Consider the following 26,543-nt stretch of genomic DNA (forward strand, 5'->3'; position numbering starts at 1 on the left):
AAATGAAGTTAAGGATGAAAGAGTCATTGTTAACTAGATGAGGACTATCAGGAACAGACCACGTGCATGGTCTTCATAGGTCTTGTCTTATTGGGCTGCCTGGAGGGAAGGCTCCAGTAAGAAGAAACTGGCAGTTAAATACCTAAGAGCTGAAGAATGAGTGCTAAACCATCACTTTTGTCATTTACCGGGGACAAGAGAACCGCTGTAGAGAAAAGTCAGCAGATATCTTTTCCCAGGTCCACAAAGAGGCGAGTTCAATGAAGTCAAACAACATGAGCTTACCACAGTGTTTTGAGGTAATTTTTGAAGGTTAATACTCTAAAACTGCAATTAGTGAAAATTAAAATGATCAACTTGGAGAATGATCAGAACACTTTGCATTGACAGGTCTTACATATGGCTTTGTTGTCAGAGAATTCTACCTCTGAGTCGGGTGGTACCAATGATTAGAAATGAATAATCTCAGACAAATTAATTAACCTCTTCAAACTACAGCTTCCTCATCCATTTTGTAAATGGGATAATAATGCTTCCTAACTCCCAGAGTTAGAGTGAGGATTAAGTGAGATAATGAATGCAAAACATTTAATCCAGTGTCTTGTAAGTAGTAAATGCTCAGTAAATCTTAATTACATTATTATCATTATATTGCTTGTCATGAAGAGCAAAACACCGGGGACAATCAGGGGGGCTGTGTTGCTGAGGAGCTTTCCTCATTTGTGGCCGGGAGACACAGATGAACCCGTGACATTTTAAGAAGCCTTGTAAACCAAGGCCATATAAATACAGATCTTCCAATGTTTTGAAAGTGCTAAAATGCATTTTTTTTTTCACTAAAACTCTCAAGCTTCCTACAAATTGCCAACTCGGAAGAAAACAAACAAACTGCCATTTCTTGGAATGCCAGCAATAAATGGAAATTCCACAAAAATATCTATGTCCCCACCGGGAGAATGACACCAAAAACAACATCCGCTATTTATTCTCGGGACAATTTGTACCTTGCTAGAAAATGACACAAGGACTCCCTCAACTCTCTTCTGTATTATTTAACTCGGAGGGATATAAAGTTCATCACCTCTCCATTTGAACTCTGTTCCTGTCTGTGTCACAAACAGTGTCATCAGCAGGAAGCTCACAAATGTTTGTAATTAAAAAACAACTTTTCTCCGAGGCACATTCACAGTCTGTATATGGGAAGAGATGTTTTTCACCATATGAACACTCAGGCTCTAGCACAAAATTCAGAAAATTAAAAATGTGCGCACTGTTTTTGTGAAGGCCTGTTAGCGGCTTGCAGTGAGTCTGCATAATTGAGGTTGTGGACACACAGCTTTGAATCCCCAATCTATAATTTACTGAGCATTCACGCTCCTTTCATATATAAATATTCGGCTTGGCAAATCTGATTTCTTTTACCACCAATCCCTGTGATTCATTTTCTACAACTATGTGGCCTGGGCCCCCTGCGGAAAGCCTGATATCGTCCTCCTGCTGCTCTGCCCACCTGTTTAGAATTTACATCCAAAATTCATCTAAAACATACCATTTTCCCCCTGGAGAATAGCGAGTTAATATATTTACAAATTCCAGATGAATTAGATATGTTCTGAGGGTTTTGCAATTTCATATTTTAGAAACTACACTTTGATGGGGCTGGCAATGTCTACTTTCCAGAGTAAAATCAAAACAGAACCCCCTCCTAAAATAAAGCCCAAATGAAACAGCACACCAAAAAGAATTCCTCCTATGCATGTTTCATGAAACATTCCCCCCGCTTTTCACCATGACGTTCAACATGCCAGAACCAGGCACAAATGATTGCATGCATCTTAGCTTAGATTTTACTTAATAAAAACAGACAGAATTAATTTTCATGCGAATTATGCAATTTTTCTGAAGTTCTGGGCTACCTGGCTCCTTAGGCAACTCTCTTTATATCACAGCTCAGAGCTCAACTTCCTTCTTCCTAGCAAATTGCATTAGCATAGATTACTTTGGAGTGAACATTGTATGGACTTCTTTAATCAACACCAGGAGACTCTTTGTGCTTGTAAGCTTATTCATAAATTTCTCTGTTCTGTTTCTTGAAATATTTTTGATTGAGGGACCCAAGTAGGGGGCAAGATGGCAGAACCTCTTTAATTTAATTTAATACGCTCCTGCTAGAAAGCTCCAGCTTCTGGAGAGAATTCTGAAAAACAGATGTCTCCCTTCCAAAGTGAAAAACATGCATCTGTTTCTTAAATGTCAAAACAATAACAGTAAAGTTCCAGCAGACACACGTAAAGGTTTGAGTGGCTGTCCTACCATGGTAGAGCGGGGTCTTATTTTTAGACAGCTGAGAAATCCCCCAAGAAACACACACAGTATCTTAACTGCGCATGCGTGCAGTACGGGAGCAGGCCAGAGAAAGGAAACTGAGAATGAATGATGTGGGCAGGCAGAGATTACAATTTATGGAAGAGGAATTGGCTTGAGTATTAGAGGTTTGTGATGCAATATGGCTGTCTCTTTAATTACCCCCACCCCTTCGTTTCTTTCCATCACTCTCTTTTAGACTTACCTGAATTCATTTGGTCACAATTCCCCTATCTCTCCATCAGTACATCGTTTGGTTTCTGTTACCTGCGTATCACTTTGTTTTCTTCCGAATGCCTGCCTGCATTTACGGAATGTGGTCAGGAACTGATAGGGTCCAGAATAAACTGGGTTGATTATTTCTTCCTGTGCAGTACACAAGCTGGCAGGAAGGAAATCCCACCTTTTTTCCTCTTCAAAAATAGTGTTTTCACTGTTATATAAGAGAGAAGAGATAAAAAGGAGGTTAGCTAGAGTGTCAGTATTTCCTATACGGAATGATAAACATTTTAATGTAATTAAATGTAAGGATTAATTTGTTAATCCTTATATTTTCCCTTGTCCATTCAAGAGATGTATCTCTAATTAAATTTCCCTTTGGCCACACTAATGAAAAGAATATCATCTAGAACTCTAGCCATAGTCAGCATGTGTGGGCAGTAGCGATAAGGCTGGGTAATTGCAGGATTAATAATTGGCTTTTTATTGAGGCTGAAAGCAATGCACTGTATGGAAACTCACTGAATTACTTGAAATCACATCTGTAGACTCGTTGCTTTGTGCCGTTTGCTTTGTACTGCTTCTTCTAATAACTCCCTTTTCCCTTTTTTGTGTTTCTCTGATTTTTGCAAGCAGGGTAACAATCATGCTACGGCTACTCAATTGTTTCCAGGTCATTATTATTGGTTTTCCATAATCCCCATAAGCAAGAAGTGAGATTTAAACGGCAGTAGCATTTCTGTGATTAAGAACACTGACTTAATATCTCCAACTCAGTTTCCTTATTTATAGTGCAGACCATCACAGAGTCATTGCTAATGTGGCGGGTAGACAGGCATCCCTTTCAAATCTTGCAGGGATGAGATGTAATCTTACAGCCATCTCAGAACTTGTTAGCAGGCTGCTAATCCATACAGTAGTATAATTTTGTATCTTTTCCTCGCTGGAACTGAGATGGGGTTTGGGAGCGGTGCTGTCCTGAGGACCCATTATCCATGTGCTCTCTTCCCTTCTGAAATATGGATACAAAAAGACCTTTATGGCTTGGTAAAAATTCTTTCTTAGAAAATCCTATGGATCTGGTCATCCGTCAGGTCACTTTATAGCAGTATCGGAGTGCGCGGGAAAGAACCCTCTTGCCGGGCAATGGAGAGAATGCCCTCCTGAACCGAAGCCATTTGTGATGGCTTGCGTATGATAGTCTTCAAATATGGAAACAATAAAAACTAAATGAAGGGTTGGTTCTATGGTGCTGTCTTGCACGAGAAAATTCGGGAACTTGCCACTCCTTTCATCTTTTGCTCTGTGAACCTGCAAACTAGAAGGTGCCCTTAGAATGTTTCCCAGTAGACTTCTGTGTAACACGGTCTATTCCCTTAACTTCAATATTTGCTATCCAGTTATCTAAAGACCGAAAATGGGTAATATGATTTGAGTGGAAGCAAAGTCCCCGGAAGCTCCCAAGCCCTACAAATTACTTTTTTTTCCTCTTCTTTCTCTTTCTCTTTTTTATTTTTATTTTTTTAAAGAGAAAGACTGGTGTGTAGTAATTTCTATAGAAAAATGCTGATTATGAAAGATGATAAAATAAACTGTGCCTATGAGAATTAATTATCAGCTATAACCAACTAAGTCAACTCTTAACCTAGTTAGTTGTCACCACTGCCCATTCTTGTTTTTCTTGTGATTCAAGTCATAAAGCTTTTAGGATCTACAATTCTCTGCAGGCTCTGCTTTTGTTAATATTTGTAGAGCCCTAAAATACTGAGTGGCTTCCTTGAGAACTTTAGGTATATTAGTATTCTTATTTTGGGCAGCTTAATCATTTAATATTCCTTTGCTATCTTCACATATTAATATTTATTAGCATTATCTACTTAGAGCTTTATTTCATACTTGGGGGATACATTTCCTAACATCATTTACATAGTTAGAGCTCATGATTTCCAATGCACTTAGCAAAAGAGAAGATTAATCTCTGTAAGTAAAATGTAAACTAAGTACAGCTAAAAATGAGGTGCCGAAATTCAAGGGCAAGTGAAGTGCACATGGTTCTTTCAAACCGCAGATTAACAAAGTATTTTTTTTTTGCATTGTTCTTTGACTACCGTTTGACTTTAAAAAACCCTGTTTGGACCCTTCATGTGAGTGCAACACAAAAGTTCCTTTTGTTTTTATAATCTTTGCTCTTGGTTTACCCTGATGAAAAGAAATGCTCTTCAAAGATTATTTGCTGCAAATTTCCATAAAGAATGTGATTTATCCTGCACTATGTGTCCATTAACTATTACTGTTTTCAATCTGTCAGCTCTTCCACAATCTTTTCCTTAAATTTGTATGCAAAGCATGTAGAAAAACATCTTATGGACTCCTTTATTATTCAGCATGTTAATTTAATATTTTTTTGAAAGCTAATAAAACCTAAATGCTGAAGGAAAATGGAACTGTTTACAATTCAGTGAGACTGAAATAGATCAAATTTAAGATTTTTTCAGAGTGTAGGAGATCATTTATTAATATAAATGTTTCAAGAGATCCATGGCAGGCGAAGGAGAAGGACATTTTGCAATCGTAGTTCTCTTGGCGACGGCAGGAAGTAACTTAAAAAACACTAAGTTATTAAAGGAGAGAAATAAAAAACCAAGGTGGATTGGGGCATTGTAGGTGCCGCAGAAGACTGTATCCAGATCTATGTGTTATCCTAAGGCAAGAGTAGGGCATCTGCTTTCTAAGAGCCTTTAATTCTATGAGCAGAATTGTTAGACCTAACCATAGGCTGGGAGGAGGTTATACTTGTACACCAGCCCGCACACATGAACACACATTTGTGAGTAATGGTGGGGGTGGCGTTGGAATTGGTGTACTTCATTGCTTTTTAACTCATTTCATGACAAGAACAATTGCCAGGTTGGATTTTGTCAAAGCAGCCAGAGGAGTTACAGAAGTAATGCTTGGCAGGGTCTTTTGCTTGTTTAGAATTTGCATGATATGAAAATATGCAGGCAATTTTTTTAGGTGGGCTCTTTGTCTAAAACTGAAACACAAATACACACCCATGCATGTGTACGCACACATGCACACACACCACCAGATAAATAAACATAACCAAACAACGGCAAAATAAGAAACAACAACATAAGCCAGCCAGTGGGTCAACATATTTTTTATTTGGCTAGAATTTGGTTAATGGTGTTAATAACATCAAAGACATGATGTTTATTATTGTATTGGCTTTTTTGCTTGTCATAGAGAAAAACTGTTCCACAAATTATGCAGTATCACCAGTAATTTCAATCATCTATGCCTTGAGTAGTATAATCCATAGCCACTGCTAGGGAAAAAATTTCTAAATCAAGGGCTCTGAGATTCAATGATATGAACAGCATTGTTAAAAATGTTGAACAGAGAAAGGGACTAATAAACAATGGTGCCAGAAGGATTTCTGTGGGTTGTCTTCCCAGAATAAAAAAATCATATATAAATTAGAAGAACAGAAAAGATAGATTTCACCACAACTTTAGATGAAGAGGTTTGAAGGAAATATTCAGTTAATTGGCTCACAATTATGTTGTTATTTTTGGAGATGGAATAAGTTGTAGGAGGGTGGTCAATAACTAAAGATACTATTAAAGACAGGGACAGATAAGTGCTTATGTAGAGAGAAATCTAATTCCAGCCTTAAGAAAGTGGTTTCAATTTTATTTTGGGGGTGATTGTGAATAGTGCAGACTCCTGAAGAAACAGTATCAAAGCAAAGGTAAGATAGGTTCTATACACTTTTGGGTAGCATACCATAGAGAGATACATTGTAGAAAGTTCTATAGACGGAAAATGTTACTTCTAACTTATGCTAATTATTCTATACTTTTTATGGAGAGGGAGATCATTAAAGAATACTAATGTTAAGGAGGTTATTATAAGTCTAGCAATGATGTCATTGAAGTGTAAGTTGTGACTTCTGGCAGACTGGAAAAGACAGATTATTGCAAGAATCTTTTAACCTCTTTGGGCATCTGTTTCTGGTAAAATCAGGACACTAAAAATAATTTCTAAGAGTTTTTTAGATTTAAAATTTTATGATAAATGAGCTAGTAATAGCAAATAACAGATTTGTGCATATTTCTCCATATCAGGTTACTTTTGTGGAGTGTTAGGGCTGGTCTCAGGATTTTGGGACTCCTTGGTTCAAGGAACTTGGTAGGTCTACTGGCCATGGGGAAAGTGTGGACATCTTCATTTCAATAGGTTTATTGTTTTTGTTTTGAGTGTGTGTGTGTTTACTGAATTGTTTTACTATCCATATTTCTTTTGAGAATGAAACTTTTGGCTCCTAAATAGCATATTCATATCAGAAGGAAAAGAACTGTGGTGAAATTTGACAAAATTATAAAAGCCAACTCATTTTGCTTTTTTGGGGTGGGGGAGGAAAGAGAGGAGGAGGAGAAGGAAAGGAAGAGGGAGAGAGAATCTTAGACAGGCTCCACACTGGATGTGAAGCCTGACATGGGGCTCTATGTCACGACCCCGAGATCATGACCTGAGCCAAAATCAAGAGTCAAACGCTTAACTGGCAGATTCACCCAGGCATCCCCCGTGGTGTTACATTTTTATGAATGAAGTGGGAAGTAATAAATCTTGCTAATATGATATCAAAGCATTTAAAATAGAGACCTGATGGAACTTAACTTGAATCTTTCTTAATAGGTTCTGAAGGGAAATTGCAGTAAGACTTTTGGTTACAATAACCAACTAACTAGAAAGCCTGAGGCAAAGGAAATCCACAGCCAACTGAAATAGGTTAAGTTCTTAAGTATGAAATTATTACAGAAATAACATTCCTTACGGATGTTGGCTAATAGTATTTAATAAAGAGGTTTTATTTCTTTAACATCAATGGCAAAGTTTATCTTAATGAAGTCAGTAGGCATTTTATTTTCCATTGATAACACCTATGCTGACCTAACTGTTTTGTGTATCTGTAGCATCTCAAAGAGACAGAGATACTGAATTAATAGTTACTGTTCTCGATATTGGCTCGATGCTCTGGCAAATAGGAATGTGTGCATGTGTGTGTGTATGCGCATGTACATGCATGTACACAGTTTTCTCTGTGCTCCCCCTCATTTTACCTTAGAATAAAACTAGTCCCCTCTGATTCAGAGTGATTGTTCCCTGGATGTCTTGCCCCAGACATGTATTATAAAGGCACAGAGAGAACCCAAATCTAATATATGTCAATCATATGCACTCTCAAATCTTGCATGTTTTCTCGTGCCTGCTTTGTTTTTCTGCTGTATTTATTAGTATAAGGACCAAGCATCAAATTTATGAAATCTTCACTCCAGAAGCATTATCTCTCTTTATCTCTTCTTTCTTCCTTGCTTTCAAGATCCATCATCTCTTCTAGCTTAGTTTGGTGTATAATCCTCTCCATGTGCCTTCTTTATCAGTTAGTACCTGTATTATACTTATGGGCTGAGTTTTCTGGCTTTATGCTAGAGTAAAATACTCTTAGAGTTAACTAATACAAGGACATTTTGCTTGCAATTAACAGAAACAATACAAACTGGTTTGAGGGAAATAGAGGGTTCTAATGTAAAGATTGAGAGATGTTTAATGGAACCCAAGGGCTGGGGTTCCAAGTTTTCATCAAGAAAAACAGGGATCTGAAACTCTAACGGAGGTGAACTGAGGTTTTTCTTACCATTGTCTTTGTTTCTTTGTCTTCATTTCCTTCAGTATTTTCTCTCTTTGTAAACCAGCTGTCTCCAATTCTATCCTCATGACAAAATACAATATGACTAACCTGGAGGTCAAGAGTCTACAGATTATAGTTCCAGCTACACAGAGAAAGACTCTGAACTCCCTTCCCACATTTGCTGGGGAGAGAATTTGATGATTCTAGCTTGGACTGAGAACTCACCACTACTCTAATTAGCCAGTCTCAGGGAACAGAGTCAAAACATAAACATGACTGCTGAGTGACCACTGTAACAGTATAAGTTGGGCAGAATCTTTTTATTGGAGTCCAAAGACAGTATTTTATCTCTGAACCCCCAGATGGCACAATGTTGGCATATAGCTTTGAAATGTTTTTGAATAAATAAATTGGGAGAAAAATAAACTCTTTCTTACATTCACTAGTATTTGTATTCCTGAACTAGAATGTCTCAGGTTTTAATTTCTTTGCCATAGCCAGAAAGGGCAATTGGCTTCCCAGCACCATGATGGCATTTTGACAAAGTTGTTTAAGACTTTTTGCTGGATTAAGCAATATTCTGGAGTCACATTAAAAAAAACAACATTTTTTAATAGAGGAGAAATATGTGATTATTGCCATGTGCTCATTTTAGGATTGGGATAAATGTGTTATTACCTCTTTCTATCTAGATAGAAGAATGGCCCAATTTTTCCTTTCAGACTCGCAGCCTCTTTTGCATTCTTTTTTTTTTTTTTTCAGATGTTTACCTCAAAATGTAATTGACTTCCGATGTTTTCTACTTTGAAGTCCCAGCTGTCCCTAAAAGGTCTGTAGCTGCCATTTTTGTGGTTTGGGCAACTCTTTCTTTCTTTCTCTCATAAGGAGCAACAAAATTATTGCCATAGACCTTGATCCATCAGTATTACCAACATTTTCTTAGAAAATGAACTCTCTAATGTAGACATCCTTACATTTTTATCAGACAGTCCTTGCAGCCAATATATGGTTACACCAAATTTATAAATTTAGGATATTAATACTAGAGAGAGAGATCTCTAGTAAGATTAGAGATTTAATAATATGAGGGTGTCTAAGAAAACTATTAAGAAGTCTCTTGGAACTATGTAAAGATAAAAATAATTACAAATGATATTGCCAGAAGTCATAATATAAGCTTGTTATATTAAATTTGGGCACCAGTCTAGATGACTAGGTTGTAATTATTTTTAAATAGTCTTTACAATTCTAAGCTTTACAAGATTTGCATAAATAAATTCTGTGAATTAGAGGCAATTCTGTGGCTAAGACTGATAAGTTCGAAATTGCTATGTTTTATTTACTAATGCTAGAAAATATGCATATTCCTAATATTAAAGGGCAGTCTACCTCTTCCCAAAATTTTTCATCTGAAGCTTAATATCATAGGAATGTATTTAAAGGTCACATTAGTTTGTATTCCCTTGGCTTCCACCCTATTGAATCATGTAGGAAATTAGGGCAGAGTTCATTTCCTGTAGCTTATGAAAAGTCAAAATACACAGCCTGTGCAGATGGTATTAGCTTGCTATTTAAAAAATCCACTACTCACTTAGACTGAGTAATCAACTCAGGAACCACACCCAGATCCCAGCACCCAGTGTAGAAAGACACATTCAAGGACAGGAACAATCCATCTATTGTTTTACAGAAGCATTTTTTTTTTTTAAGTCCTAAGAGTAAAGCATCATAATTAACAAGGGCAGTGGAAAGTATGTTTCAGTATTAGTATCTTATGCACCAGGGGATTGAGGTTCTTAATTCTCCCTTGAAAAGAAATAGCCAGATCTCTTCCCATATATATATACACACACACACATATATATATCCATATATAAAGAGGAAAATAGAAGTTTGAGGTAATTGTAGCTCATGTATTCTCCAACTCTGAACTTTGTTGTGCCCTCTAAGAAAAATCAGGTGTTAATCTTTGTGTTTCTATTCAAATTGTCAGAAATATTTAGAATTTTGAATTATTTTGGTTCTTCTTGGTAGAGCTCTAGAAATTAAAGAGATAATACAATTGGACGAAGCAACAACTTTATAAATCTTATATTACTTGGTGAAAAATGAATCCTGATCTGCTTCTGCTTTTGCCTGGGTGCCCCTGTCATACCTAAACTAAAGAGTGTCTAAAGACAAAACAGAGGGAATAGTATGTACAAAAGCTCTAGACTAGGAGTAGACAAGATCAGAACTTAGATAAAAATGAAAGCATGAAGGGGCTTGATGGCCATGGTGAGACATTGGTACTTTATCAGCAATTGCCAGTACTGAGGTATTAGAGCACGGGAGGGATATAATCTGATATTTATGTGATAAAGTGGTCTTTGGGTTAAGTCAAGAAGTTGAGGGCAGTGGGAAGTGGGAGTAAATTGGTATAATTAGGCTGAGAAAGAATGGATCGTGATTTAGATTAGCGTAGTAACAATAGATGAGAGAAGCAAATAGATTGAAAATATACTTTGGAGGCACAGTGAATATGACCTTTATTCTTAAGTCAGACCATGAGGTATGTGGCAAGTACTCTGTGTCTTTATTTAACAGGTAAATAATATTAACATATATTTAATAAAAACTTTTTAAAAGACTAATACACTTTGGATAAAATTTTTTAAAAAATCTTTATCAGATCTCAGTCTCTGAACCTAAGTCCAGTTCACAGGGCTCACTTTAGGCAGTCTCTTTTCATTCTTCCTAATCCAGCTGTACTGGAGATTTCACAATTACAGAATCTATTCTATTACCCTTAGCGTCCTTGGACATGATATATTTCTGAGTGGAATAGCTTCCTTTCTCTTCAACTAAGTAACTCATTCTTCTACTGATTTTATTCCAAAAACCTTAAAAGTAATTTTCTACCAAAACTTTCCTAAGATTGCTTTTTATATCTTTATCTACATCTTGTACTTCTTCATCACCCTTATCATTCATGACTTCCTCAGAAGTCCATACTATATATAGATACATATAGATAGATATTTCCTAGCCTAGTACCTATAACATAGTGAGAATTTCATAAATATTTTGGTTAAATAATTGTTCATATCCTTCTTTTCATGAATCACAACATACATTTGTCTATTAAAGACTAAAGGACTAAAGTCATCATGCATTTACACACATACACACACACACATAAATATACACATGCACACAACCCCCTATACATATATGAGACATATACACACACAACTATCTTTGTTTAAACCAACATCCCTTGGTGTTTTGTGTTCATGGAGTTCTTTTATTTTTTTACATTTCCTATTATTTTGTAATGGAAAAGTAAAACATATTTGGAGAAATGCCATATTAGATTATGAGTTTCGTGGGAAATCTTATTTTCTACACAGTATTAACCAGTTAATATTAAAGGATGTTATTTCAATTTTCTATGACCTTGCAGAGATTATCTTAACCTCCCTATTCCATAGTTTCCTCTGGCAAAATGAGGATAATATCAATAATTCTTTCCTTGAACTGTGAGCATAAGTGAGCCCACACATATATGAAAAGAGTTTAGAATGGTGCCCGGCACATAGGAAGTGCTCATTAGACATGAAGTATTTTTATAATAAGTAATTTGATACAATCTAATTGTATCTTTGGGGGGATGAGATCTTAAATTATAAATAAACCTATAATCAAGTTTCCCTCGAAATGTATTTCCTAAAAAACAGTTCATAACAAAACAGAAAACCTTGAATACTGTTTAAATTCCAGTTCTCTTTCTTTTCTTCTAAAATATTTTCATCAATTTTTGATTTGCTTTGATTTCTGTGGAACTTAAGACACATACATAAAATGTGTTAAAATACATATTTTTGGTTACCTATGTTACAGATATTTAAATTATGAGACTAATATAATATTTGATGTAGGAAAACATCAGAAAATTTGTCTGTAAAAAAAGAACCGACTAGTATGGATTTTAATAACATGAAACTGCTGAGGTTTTCATAAAATAAACTTGAAAGTTTTACTCATTCATTTACTCTGGTAGCACTTTGCCTAGTTTAATTAAGCATTACAATTACCATCTATTTTCTTAGTTTGCTGTGATTCATAAATTAATAACGTTAATGATAGCAAGGGAAAAGTAATAATGAAAACATATTCATATTTATTAAATGCCTGTATTGTGTTGTATAAAATACAGCCTCTATTCTGCTTTGACTACTATTTGTTTCCATAACCTCCTTGAGGTTCATTTTAATTTTTCTAACACTTTCTTTCTTGTAGTTTAACATGTTTCTTTCTTATCTGTTTTATCACTTATTTCTCTTGTTAAGTCTCCATCCTCCCTCAAAACTTTGCAATTCCAGAGGGGTACGGGTGAAAATATGGGATGTAACTGTTGTCCAGAAAAGCAATATAATTTAAAATCTGAAATCACCCAATTATCTCTGGAAAACAAATAAACCGATTCTTTTCTCCTTTTAGACACAACATTATGTAATCAATATTGAAGGCCTTTCTTTTTATGCTTATTTCTATAATTTTTATAAGAGAACATGTCCTAATGCATCTTTCTTTAATCTTATCACACTAACCCATCACAACTGAAAATGCATTCAACCCTTTTCCAGTGAGAGACGGCCCAACCACTATAATAAATCCTCCGAGAATCAAACAATTTTTGTGTTTCTTTCATTTTGAAGGGAATGTTTTCCTCAGAGGAAATTTTGTTTTGATTCTGTTGATCCATAGATGGGGACACTTGCAGTGATCTGACATGTAAAGAAACCTGTATTAGTTTGGTAGGCTGCCATAGCAAAGTGCCACTAACTGGACAGCTTAAAACAGCAGAAATTTATTCTCACATTCCTGGAGGCTAAGAGTCTGGGGTCAAGATGTTGGTAAGGTTATGCTCTCTGAAGTTTCTTGGGAAGACTCTGTTTCATGCCTCTCTCTTAATTTTTGGTGGTTGCCAGCAATCTCGGCACTCCTTGGCCATAAACACATCACTCAGTCTCTGTCTCCATCCCCGTCTGGTATTCTCCTTTGGGTCTTTGCTCCCACAAATGAAAACCACTCCTCTAGCTGTCTTTACTCAACATTATGTACTCACAGCACTACTGGTCCACTCAGTCTGCGTGTGTGTTTGTGTGTATGTGCTGGAGGGGAGTCCCAATCCAAGCAATTCTCAGATTCTATGGACACCAACTGGGTATCCTACAATTTAACTGGATTCTATATGATCTACTTGGAGATAGCATCAAATCTCACAGGTTAAGGGCTCAGTCCCACAGACCACATTTTCCTTTTCCCCACTTCAGATGCCAATTGTAAATCTAGGTTATTGTCTATACTTCTGTCCAGCTATGAGTCATAGGTTTCTATGACCCCCTCCTCAGGTTCGATTAATATGCTAGAGCAGCTCACAGAATTGAGGAAAACAGTTACGTTACTCAATTACTGGTTTATTATAAAAGGAAGTAGCTCAGGAGCAACCAGAGGGAAGAGGTGCACAGGGCTGGGTGGGTGGGAAAGGGGCTTAGAGCTTCCATGCCCTCTCTGGGATCCCCACTCTCCCAGGACCCCCACCACTCCAGAAGTTCTCCAACCTTGTCCTTTTGGGGTTTTCATGGCAGCATCATTACTTAAGCATGATTGATTAATGGACATTTATAATTGAGTCAACCTCCAGTCCCTCTCCCTGACTGTAGGGTTGGAGCTAAAAGCTCCAAATTTCTAAATACCCAGTTGGTTCCCCTGGCAACCAGCCCCAGCTACAGGGGCTTAATAAAAGTCACCTCAGTAACACAGACATAGGTGACGTTGAAAGGGGCTTGTTATATGAAAAACAAGACACCAATTTAATCTTTATTGCTCTGGAGCTATTTTAGGAACTGGAAACCAAGCTAAGTATTATTACAAAATATGCCTGTATGATTCTTATATAGGGAATTACAGGGTTTTAGGAGCTACATGTCAGCAACAGTATAGAATGACCAAATACATATTTTGTTGACCTTGAAAATAAAACAAGCAGTTATTTTACCATGAAACTGGGTTTATTGGGAAGTGGCAGAGGGATTGCAATTTGGGACCTGAAAGCTTTGGCAAAGCCTAGGCAAATCCAGAGAACACAGTAGAGGAATGTTACTTTATAGAGAAAAAGGAGAACATAGGAAGAGGTTGCTTTAAATGAAAATCTGTTGGAAGAAAGTGAGAGGTCAGGTGGTGACTGTTTCTGATTGGCTGAGTTGCAGTGGTTTCTTAATCGGCTAGCCTTGCACAGGCATGGCAGACTCTTCCTTCCTCTGGCTGGTGGCCGGTGTAGTAAAGTAGGCTTCTTCTTATCTGGGATGAATTGGTAGGGCTAGAGAGCTCCCCCTATCCGGCCCTCTAAATAACTCTATTTTAGATGAGGTTTCCTTTACTCAGTTTCACAATTTCTTATTATAAATAAAAACTTTACAGTTTCTGTGTCCACATTTTCTTATTAAGATACCAGTCATATTGGGTTTACAGCCTACTCTAATCCAGTATGATCTTGTCCTAACTAATTACTAATTACGTGCGACCTTATAATTGAGAGTACAATATTCAACTCAGTACCCAAATCCAAATTCAGAATAATCTAAGTGACTCTAAGGCATTGTTCCAGTGAGGGCACATTTCTGCCTCCTTCAATTAATCAAACTGACACCAGACTGACACTTGCAGATGTTCTGCAAGTTTTCTGACATCTAAGGAACTTAAAATTGGTTTCTATTCCAAGAAAAAAAACAAAAACAAAAACAAAAAAAACCTTGGGATCTAAAGAAACCAGCTCAGTGTTGAAGGGAAATACATGCTGTTTAGTTCGTGCCTTGCCTTTTTTTCCCCATAGTTGCTTTGTAGTGTGCCCTTTAACAGCTAATTGGTCATCTGGTTGAGTGAAGAGGATGACAACATTTGGAGAGGGTGTGCCTGGTCATCTGACACCTTTAATGAGCGTCTTTAATGAGAATGGGGGATGTGGGTGGAAAGGATTTCATGAGTGAGCTCATCAAACACAGTCATGTTCAAACTCCAGACTTACTCTATGAAGTTCAATTTTCCTTTCCCAAGTCTTCTCACTAATCCCTCAATCTTGTTTATTCCAAGATTGTTAACATCTAATTGAACATGGTCACCTCCTTTTTCAGTAAAGTAGAAAACAAATGAGCCCATCTATTTATGTACAATGCAAGACAATCACTTTCCAGAGTCCTTAGAAGCCATTTCTTGGTGAAGTTGCAAGATTAAAGCAACAAACTTCCAACTAGAGTTGGTGTCTCATTTATTGGGCCTTTTCTAAACCTAGAGGTTTTACCACCATTAATCATGCAGTCATAGGAAATTATTCATGGGGCCATATGCTGGACAGTGGGACAAGTTTCAATATGTAATTATGTAAATACATATGTAAATATGCAAATAACACATATGTAGATTGAGCAACTTCCTCATTCACATTTCTGACTTTAGGGCTAACATGTTGTACTATTGGGAGTTGATCAGATAGCGTTTAACTTATGATGGGCATTTGCTGGTGTCTTTGATGGGGCTCAGGATATGCTACCTAAAGATATGGCATATTATATAGCTCAAGCTGAAGGAATTTAAAACAAAACAGCAGAACCAAGAAGTCACTCTCATACCCACCCTCCACCCCCATCCTTCTTCTCTTGAACAAGTCCTAAAACTCCCCTATGAAAGGTGCTTTCTCTATACCAGGAGGAGGGAAGACATTCTTATCCTCAGAGACAGGGAAATTGAGGCCAAGACATCGGTACAAACAAACCTTGCTAAACTAACCCTTATCTTTTTAGTTAGTTCTTCACTATTTACTACGTCTAGCCCAAACCCATTTGTCTTTTTTTTTAAATTATTTATTTATTTATTTGACAGACAGAGATCACAAGTAGGCAGAGAGGTAGGCAGAGAGAGAGGAGGAAGCAGGATTCCTGCTGAGCAGACAGCCCAATGTGGGGCTTGATCCCAGGACCCTGGGATCATGACCTGAGCCAAAGTCAGAGGCTTTAACCCACTGAGCCACATTGGCACCCCCAAACCCATTTGTCTTGACCATTCACAAATTTCTTTTTGGTCTTAAAGGAATAAAAGCTTCCTGCTCGAATCACTTCTTTAGGTCTTCGTTGTCTTGTGAAGGCTCCCATGTACATGTAAAACTTTAATAAAACATGTATGCTTTTATACTTTTCCTTCCAATTATTTACAATTTAATATAAGATAATTTATCTCTAATAATGGTAAGTGAAGGATTCTAATACAAAAATCGATACCAGGAGCTAAATATTTGGTAGGCATGTGGCTTCAGGTCAACAAAGGAAGTAGTAGAATATGAACTAGTATTTCAGTCTTTTGGTTCACTACAATCTAATAACCAGTTCCAAATGCTCCACTTTTCCAAGGTTATGTTGCCCATAACCTACTCTTGTTATTGATTATGATATTCATTACAGTTATTTGATAGCGATCCAAAGCAAGCCCAACTAACTTAAACAAATTTTAAGATAACTTAAGCAAAAAGAGTAATTTATGGAAAAAAAAATACACAGCTTACAGAGTTGAAGAGGGAATTAAAAAACCATGCATGTCTTTAGGCATGACACGCACGGACAGAATGAATGAGCATATAGTATACTCCTGGGAAAACTTGCAGAGGGGTGTTTTTGGTTATGGGTCTTCAGGACCTGAATTAATGATTACCTTATGCAAGCCTCTCTCTCATTACATGTTATCAAATTAAATCACAATCTCACTTCATGAACTCTGTGACAAATTTTCCATTATCCGTGTATGATTAAAGTTCAGAAGGTTTTCATGAACTGTGCCTGATAAGGTTTTCTTACTGTTATTTGTATATTCGATGGGTAAATTTATGAACATCTCTGATCCCTATTTTTCAACTCTGTACCTACAAAAACAAAGGTGACATTTAATTGTAGCCAATGTCATTTTACTTAATATGCAGGCATCTTATTTTGTTAATATTGTGCCACATTCCTTCCCGGTAATGGTTATTTTGGAGATTTGTTGTTTTGTAAAATGTTACATTTCTCCATTCTACCATTGACAATGAAAACAAGATGGGCATTTACATGAAATTGACATATTTAAATACACCCAGAGAGAAATATATTCTTACAGCAATATTAATTCCACAGATTTAAGAAATGTATAATTTTACATTTTTATATAAAAGCTATATGGCAGATAAATCTAAGCCCTAATTTAAAATATATTCCTTATGGAAAAGCTAGGTTCTTATCAGTCAATGGATTCACCTTTCAGAAACTTTTTAAAAATGTGGTCAAAGTTTCTGTAATAAAATTTATAAATCATTTCTTCATTTTGAATACTGAAAACGAGATAATGGAAGCTGTTCCCCTTCGATCTAATTCTTTAAAAACTTCTGATAAAAAAATGTGCTGATTCTTCCATGGAGGGATTAACAACTTTTAAACTGAAAATTTAATAATCTCTCCATTCCTAACCCCCGCCAGATTAAATCTCTTCCAGTGGCTATTTATAAAAGGCCGATCACTGCAAATGCAAAGTGAAATAGTCATCTACTTACACTCAAATTATCTGGATATTTGTGAATATAGATGAAATACTAAATATAACAGCTTTACAGTATTTTTGTTGTCAATATTACTGTGTTCATCCACAGGAAGAACCAAAAGGCAATTTCTGATTAACAGGTTGATTTAACATATTTGGATTTTGACAAAAGAAACATGCTCCAGTGACTTTTTTAGGCAAGTAGGAATTTTTTAAAGTTCTTTTTAATTCATATTCTAAGTTCTATGAAAGCCATTATGACAGCTGATGGTGCTTAAATTATTTTAGAGATTAATTTAGGCATGAAGAACTTACAAATAAAAAGTTAAAGATGTTTGGGCTGCCTGGGTGGCTCAGTTGGTTAAACAGCTGACTCTTGATTTCGGCTCAGGCAATCTCGGTGCCCTGAGATGCAGCCCCAGGTCAGGCTCCCCATTCAGCAGGGAGTCTGCTTAAGATTCTTTCCCTCTGTCCCTGCCCTGTTCTTTCTTTCAAATAAAATAAATAAATATTAAAAAAAAAATAAAGATAGTTGTGTTCTTTTATTCACTCAGTACTTCATCAGGCATTTATTGTGTCATTAGACCTTTGTGTCAGGCATTTGGCTAGAACTTGTGAGTCAAAGATTTGAAGAAATGCTGATTAGATATAATTTTTTATTTTTATTTTTAGTAGCCCCAATACAGGGCTTGAACTCTCCATCCAGAGATCAAGACCCCTGATATCAAGGGTTGGCTGCTTAACTGACTGATCACCCAGGTTCCCTGAAATATAATTTAATTAGAGAGATGGATATTACCAAAAGCTTTCATTTTTCTCAGAAGTAAGTCAAAATACTAGCAGATAAATACTCTTCCCAGATACCACCACAGACTCAGAACAAAGACATGGGAATCTTCTCTGAGGTTTAATTATCATCATCTTAAAGGATATCAATAATTATGTTTGAACATTATATGTCTTTTTATCTCTTCATTCTTAGATATAATTAAGTGTTCAGTTGGAATATATGTGTTTATATATAAACACACACACAGAAGTTTTTCATTCTAATGCAGATTTATAATCTGATCAGTTTATTTATTCTGTTTCTGTTAGAATATAGAAATGAGCACAGACATAGATTTTTTTCCAGTGGATGCATTGTTTAAAATTTTTGTATTAAAATCAACGTTTTTTGAATTGAAAAAATTTTATTAGAGCTTAACATTCTAAGATGCCACTACTCCACCCCTCACTTTAGTTCTAGACAGAATGACTGTTAGCATTTTGTCATGCTTGACAATATTATTAGGGATTTTGGAATGATCTCAGGGAGTTGTACATGTCAAAAATGGTAAATAAAAATAATTATGAATCTTAATAAAATAATTAAACCCACATTTTTCTGAACATTTGAAACTTGGGTCTTCTAGTGGAATTCGGATGAGAATATACATCGAGGCCTAAAGGCCAATTTTTAACACCTGCCAATGTTTTTTTAGCAGCTGGGAGCACTGAGGACTGTGGTGCTTGATCAACTGGACCCAACATGTTTCTTTCCAATTCCAGCATGTTATGTTTGGTTAAGCCACATTTCCGTGTTCTCACTATAGCTCTGCACTTGTAGACTAAACCACTGCTTTTGCCTCTGACCCACAGGCTCTCCTCTGCTTACTTGGGAATTTTCATGGTTTCCTATAGGGAATGGGGCTCTGATTTAATAACTTGGGAGACAAAAGGGATATAAGTTTTATGAAAACACACAGGGTTACAGAGAAAAAGCTATAAGGAATCTTATTTGCATAAAAATACTCTATTATAAGGCCTCTTAGGAAAAATGATGAAGGCTATTTTGGGGTTGTTGTTCAGCTCCCTGGACAGACAGGATTAATGTTCTGTAAAGAAAATAAGGCACAAGGCAAACATCTAGAGCTTACACCTAAGAAAGAAAAGATATGTGCTATGTCAAAAAAAAAACTGTTATTAGTTGAGAGGACTGTCTTTAAAAAATCATATAATAGATTTGCATGGAGAAAAAAGTTAAATGGTAATAAAAAACCAAGCAAGTAATGATATAAGTATGATATATTGCTCCATTAAACATTTACTCCAAATATGTTCTTCAGAGGGGAGCAAATAAATATTTCTTTCCTTAAACTTTTGGGTATTTGTCTTCCATACTTTAAAAAATACACATATTTGCTTCATAATCTGTTAATTTTTACACATGCAATGTAAGGTGGTTTGTTCATTCACTCAATCCCTATTTTTTCTTTTCTTGAATCTACTTTTGAAAGCTTTATTATTGCTTTAAAATTCTTTTGTTGGCTAACTTAGTATGATTGTATACTTGTATCTCTAATGTCTTTCCTCGAAATTTTTTAGTGACAGTATTATTTTGCTTAACTTATATGCAACATAGTGCACCCATTTAAAGTATCAAATCAACATACAGAGCATTTTTATCATTTCTGGTGGATTCTTTGTGCAACTTTGCAGACTATAACTCCTTTCAATTCCTTTCCCAGGCAATAATCTGTTTTCTATCATTATATACCAGTTTTCATTGTCTTGAATTTTATACTACTGGAGTAATTTATTATGTGCTCAGGTCTGGCTGCTTTTATTTAACAAAATGATTTTTAAATTCACTCATAATGTTGAGTGATTCTTTCCTTTTTGTTGCTAAGTAGTATTCCATATGGATATACCACGTTTTGTTTATCTTTTCATGTGTTCATGGACCCACCCTTGAATTGTTTTAAGTGCTTGATATTAGTAATAGTACAATAATTGGTATTAGTCTGAATGCCAATGAAAAGAATTTCTGTATTGTATGCTGGGGATCTATTGGATTCAGGAAATTCCAAACAGTTATCTTAAGTGGTTATGCCATTTTTCCTTACAATAAGAATTTCAGTACCTCCACATTCTTGCCAATTCTTGATACTGTAAATCTACAGTTTTAATTTTTATTTTCCTAATTAATTATATTAAATCTCTTTTTAGGTGATTCTTGACCATTCATGTATTTTCTCTTATGAAATATATGTTTTATATTGTTTATATTTAGTAGGTGATTTTCCTTAATTATTGCACTATGAATTATTAATAGATTCTCAATATGAAGTTCTTTTAAAAAGTATATTAGTTAAAGTATTATGTAAATATAAAATAAAAGATATTAGAAATATTTCTGTCATTTTGGGTCTTGCTTTGCATTTCCCTAAAAATAACTTCTAAAGAAAAAGTCTCTAATGTTGAGAAAATCCATTGTTTTCTTTTTCTTTTTTATTTGTGCGTATGTCCTAAGAAATATTGACCTATTCCAAGATTGCCAAGATTTTTTTCTAAGAGCTTTATATTTTCAGCTTTTATTATTAGATTTATGATGTATTTTGAGTTGATGATTGACCATACTACTGTGGATTCCTGGACTCTATTTTGTTCAATAAATTCCTTTTCCTATCCTATTTTATAATACTAGAGTCTTGACTAATGTATCTAGATAGATAGCAGTATTGAAACATGGTAACATTTCTAATATTATCTTTTCTTTTAAAAAGTGTTTTGGCTATTACAGATCATTTGTGTTTTAATATATGTTTTAGATTCAACTTGGTCATTTGTATTTGAAAAAAAACACACTATAAGTTTGAAAAGGATTGTGTTGAATCTATAGCTCAAATAGAATTGACATTTAGAAATATTGAATTTTCTAATTCATAAACATAACAGTTTTTTTTCATTTTCAACACGTGTCTATATTTTATATATTTTGTTAAAAATGCTTGAGTAATTCTGTGTTTGAATTTGTTGTAAATTAAATCATATTAAATAAAGATAAAACCTAGTATGGGCATGAAGTATATCATTTATATGATTTTAAAATATGAAAAACAGCATTCCTATGTTTATTTATAATAAACATGTGGAAAATTTATTTTAAATATACATCAAAGTGACAGACACCAAATTTAGGACAGTGTTTACTCTTGGAAATAGAAGATATAGATAAAAATAGAAAGAAATAGAAAGATTTTAGCTATATTTTAATCTCATTTTCCTTTTATATCTGTAGTGTATATGACAAAATAAATATCTATCATTGTTTCCAACAACTTTCTGGATGTTTCAGTACTTCATAATTAAAGTGAGAGAAAGAAGGGTGAACACGAAGAGAGATACAAATTAGATTATGAGAGAGATAGTACTCCCTTGAACTGATATGGCAGCTTTGGAACTGAAGGCATTTTGATAGATTCCAGACATACTTAGGAGAAAGAATCAATAGCACATGTTGTAGGAAGGTCATTATCAACTGTCCGATGTTATATCCAGCTTTTAAAGATGAATGCATTTGAGTACCAGCACTCTGTTAGTGGCAACTGGAATCTAAGAACCAAGGGTAAACTAAGGGTAAGAACTAAGAACTAAGGCTAAAAATGCCAATAAGATAATGGACCCAAGGCTCAAGGTTGATTCCAAGTCTCTGTCCATTTAATTTCTGTACCAACATGGCTGAACGTGCCTGGATAAAAACACACAATCATGCTGACAGGAGTAATTTTACATTCATAACCTTAAGTAGGGCCTTCATGGTGTTTGATTTATTTCCTTAGTTTAATAGCTCACCTTGTTGGCTTGTCCTGTTCTGAATTACGAGATGCTAAGTGTAATCTACACCTGGATCCCCAAGACCCCTCTTTCTCTCTCCCTCCTTTAAAGCTCTTCTCCTGTTCCTCTGAAAAACCTACCTGAATCAAATCTTCTAAGCAAATATTTTACCCTAATTTCACTTTTATTTTAATAAAACAAGCAAACAAACAGATTGTAGTAATCTGGACTGAACTCCATTAACAAAACATTACTGTCTAACATGTTATATTTCTGCCATTCCTGTTTCTTTATTTATTTGAGAGAGACAGAGGCACAGAACATGAGAGAGAGTACAAGCAGAGGTGAGGGGCAGAGGGAAATGCCGACAGCCCACTAAACACGGAACCCAATGCAAGGCTCAATCACCTGACCGTGAGATCAGGACTTGTGCTGAAGGCAGATGCCTAACTGACTGAGCCACCCAGGTGCCTCGCATTTCTGCTTCTGTTCAGTCTTATAGAAGAGATATCATCTCTGCTTCTCAAGACCAATCCCTTTTACCGTTGCTTCTGATTTCCATTCTTTTTCATGACTTCTTTTTATCAATTATTTTTTCTGAGTCCTTTAATACTTTTTGTGTTGATTATTACATGCAACTTACAAATATTCAAAGCTTTACATTTTTGAAAAATTGCATCTCCTCTGGATTTTCTCTTAAACTTTTTTTCTTCATGTGTAGACTTCTTAAAGAATAGTCTTCTTTTTTACTTTCATTTTTTTACCTCCTATTATCCCTAGGACAATTTCAAGTGGTGTTTTCTCTCAATTACTTCATTAAATTTCTTGAATGAAGGTACTCAGTGACCTAATTGCCTTAGCAAATGGAAAGGACCTTCTGGTCTTTATCTTATTCTATACAGTCTTAAATGACATGGTTGACATTTCTTCTTGGACTTTTAGGATTCTTCTTTGTCCAACTTCTTCTAGCTATTAGGCTATTGTTTTTCTAATAGCTTTGAAGATCCTTCTTCCTCTCTTTAACCATTATTCAATTATTGGCTCATTGTTTTTTGTGTTTTTTTTTGTTTTGTTTTGTTTTGTTTTTACTCCAAATATTTTTCCTGGGCATTTCAATATAATTATCTAAAACTTATGGGCTGTTGACTCTAAAGTCAAAATCTTTGAATTCTCTCTATGCTTCAGATACTCTCTCCAATGCCATACTACACAGTGGCATTCACTATTCTCAATGTAATGCTACTACCTGTTTTAAACTTCCACTTCCTACCTCCAACCTCAAACTCTAGCAAAATGAAAAATGCCTACTGTTTTACAGGATGCTACATGTTGATACTGTTAAAAAATAAACTAGAGCATGCTACAATTTTTTTTAAGTTTTATTTGAACAAAAATGGATCCAGATTGACCAGTGTCAAATGGGAAGGAGTTAGCACTCCACCAAAAACACTCGGGAAAAGACTTAACAGAGAAGAGACAGAAACAAAGCAAAAGAAATTTGGCTATAGCTTAAGAAGTAGTGTTATTGGGGACTGTCTAGTTGCTATGGCTGTTGTCCTTAGGTTTTGATTTCTTAATCTTGATGCATTTTTAAGATTTATTTGTTTATTTTGGAGAGCGAGACAGTAGGGTTGGGGGGCAGTGAGAGAAGGAGAGAAAAAGCTCAAGCAGATTCCCCACTGAGCACAGTCTGACTTGGGGCTTGATCTCATGATCCTGAAATCACAACCTGAACCAAAACCAAGAGTTGGACACTCAGCTGAGCCACCCAGGTGCCCCAGTCTTGATGCATTTATAAGCTTAGACTTTGGTTTGCTTAGTAGGCTGCTAAGGTACTAAAAGCACCTCGGTCTTAGTGCCTCCTTGTTTAATTAATTATCAATATATACTTCAAGGCCTGTGACTGTTTTCTCTCTTTTTTCTTTTCTCTTTATTTTTCTTGTTTTCTCCTTTCTCTAACTTTCAACCTGAATGATGTTTACCCATCCCTGAGAGCATCACATTTTAAAGAGATTTTCGCCACTTTAAGTCATGATCCTTCTTTCTTTCTCCTCCTCCAAACTGGATTAATATTTCTCCTCTGCTGAATTATTGCACGCCTTGACTGTTTTTTATCATGATACTTATCCCATTGCCTTTATTTAATATCTTTATACATACCTTCTGAATTAAACTAAGAGCAGAGGTAAACTCTCTATCTTTTTATCCCAACATAAAGACTATAAGGTGAAAATGAAGGATGCCTTTCGTGATAGGTGGAATTTTAATTTGCTCTTCAATTTTTGCACCCTCTGGTGTACATATCTTTTATAATCCTTTCCCATCGAGTCTGGATGGGACCATGAATATGATCGATTATCACCCCCATGATAAGGTCTCAAATCAGTTGTGCTTTAATTAATCAAAAAGGGGATTATCCGGGATGAAACTTATCTAATTATATGAACACTTAGAAGGAACTGGGCTTTCCTAAAGTCAGAGAAATTTTCCTGCTGTCATTGAAAAAGGAAGCTCCATGAATTCTGCAGCTGTAAGGAAATTAATTCTAGTAATAATCTTGTGCACTTGGAAGAGTTCACAGAAGAGAACTCAGCCCAAGACAACATTTTAATTACAACCTCTTGAGTCCTTGAGCCCAGGACCCAGCACACTATGTTATACTTCCCACTCACAGAAACTCTGAGATAACAGTTTTGTATGGCTTTAACGTGTTAAGTTTGCAACAATGTATTGCACAACACCAAAAAAGCTAAGAAGCCTTTTTAAATGTCTCTTTAAAACTAAAACACGTTAATAAAACAGCTAAAAAAGCTGTAGTTTATTGAATTGGTCAACAGAACTATGGTCACAGGAGAAGGCTCTCTCTTCATAGGATTTCTTTGGTGCCATTGCAATGATGGAAGTTGGTGGAAAACTATTGATCAATAACCAACAGCAGTAGGATTACAGGGGGCATGAGGATGGATTTCCTTCCGTCAATGACTGAGTTAAGGACAGCAGCAGCAAACTGAGACAGCAGCTAAGGAGTAAGAAAACAAGAAAGAGCCATTGTTTGGAAACAGGGAGTATCTTTAACAGTAAGGTAGAGAGGCCTAAGGCAAATACTTTTAGTAGTTATCTTTAGGTTCCCGTCAGATCAAGGACCTTTTGAATCTTGAGGTTCAAAAGGTTCAAAAGGTCTGGGAAGGAAGGTATGGCTTCCTTCCCAGGAAGGTATGGTCAGGGAGGAAGCTATGGCTCTTAATGATATTTTTACTCTTAATATTAAAGAGTAAGGTTTAAAGAAATAAGATATGAGCGGCACCTGGGTGGCTCAGTGGGTCAAAGCCTCTGCCTTCAGCTCAGGTCATAATTCCAGGGTCCTGGGATCAAGTCCCGCATCAGGCTCTCTGCTCAGTGGGGAGCCTGCTTCCTCCTCTCTCTCTGCCTGCTGCTCTGCCTACTTGTGATCTTTGTCAAATAAATAAATAAATAAATCTTTAAAAAAAAAAGAAAGAAGATATGAAAAAGTACAACATAGGTTAAGAAGTAAGAAAAGGTCTGGAGTTTGCAGGGTTACTAGTAAGTAGTAGGATGTTGTGGTGGAGTCTTTAGAAGTTGATAGGACCATGTTAAAATTAATTCAACTTATGAAATCTTGTTATGAAGATACACAGGGGAGTAGGCTCAGAAAATAGAATCATCTATATACCCGCAGTGAGGTTTTAGGAAGATTGGATGTATTTTCAAGGCAAAACAGTTCTTCTTACTGTTACCCTGACACATCTTTGGTTTTCTAATTTCTATTTTCTTACTCTCTCTGTTTTTAATATTTCCTTCTTCCTTGAAGTTAAATCCCCTAAATGCTTATGTTCCCCAAAGGAATCTTCTAAACTGGGTAAATCATGGTAATCCTTTTCCTTTTGCTAGTGATTGTGTTATAAAGGGTATAGGAGGCAAATGATCTAGAGGGATTCTGGATGGGTTTCCTTGTACTAAAGACAGTATTAGAAGAAATAGTATATCTCCTTCCTTTTTTTTTTTTTTTTTTTTTGTATTGTTGGCTTTGGAATTTTGCTTGTTA

General features: G+C 35.7%; 1 long non-coding RNA gene across 1 annotated transcript in view; it reads right to left on the minus strand.

Moving 5' to 3' along the window:
- The window catches only part of LOC309842462, a 66,413-nt gene that overhangs the window by 31,302 nt on the left and 8,568 nt on the right, over window positions 1-26,543 (minus strand). The window contains exon 2 of the long non-coding RNA XR_014299661.1: window positions 2,570-2,797. This is a non-coding gene — a long non-coding RNA (uncharacterized lncRNA). The remainder of the gene's footprint in view (window positions 1-2,569; window positions 2,798-26,543) is intronic.

The sequence above is a fragment of the Mustela nivalis genome (assembly GCF_964662115.1).
Source record: "Mustela nivalis genome assembly, chromosome: 10".
Taxonomy (NCBI): domain Eukaryota; kingdom Metazoa; phylum Chordata; class Mammalia; order Carnivora; family Mustelidae; genus Mustela; species Mustela nivalis.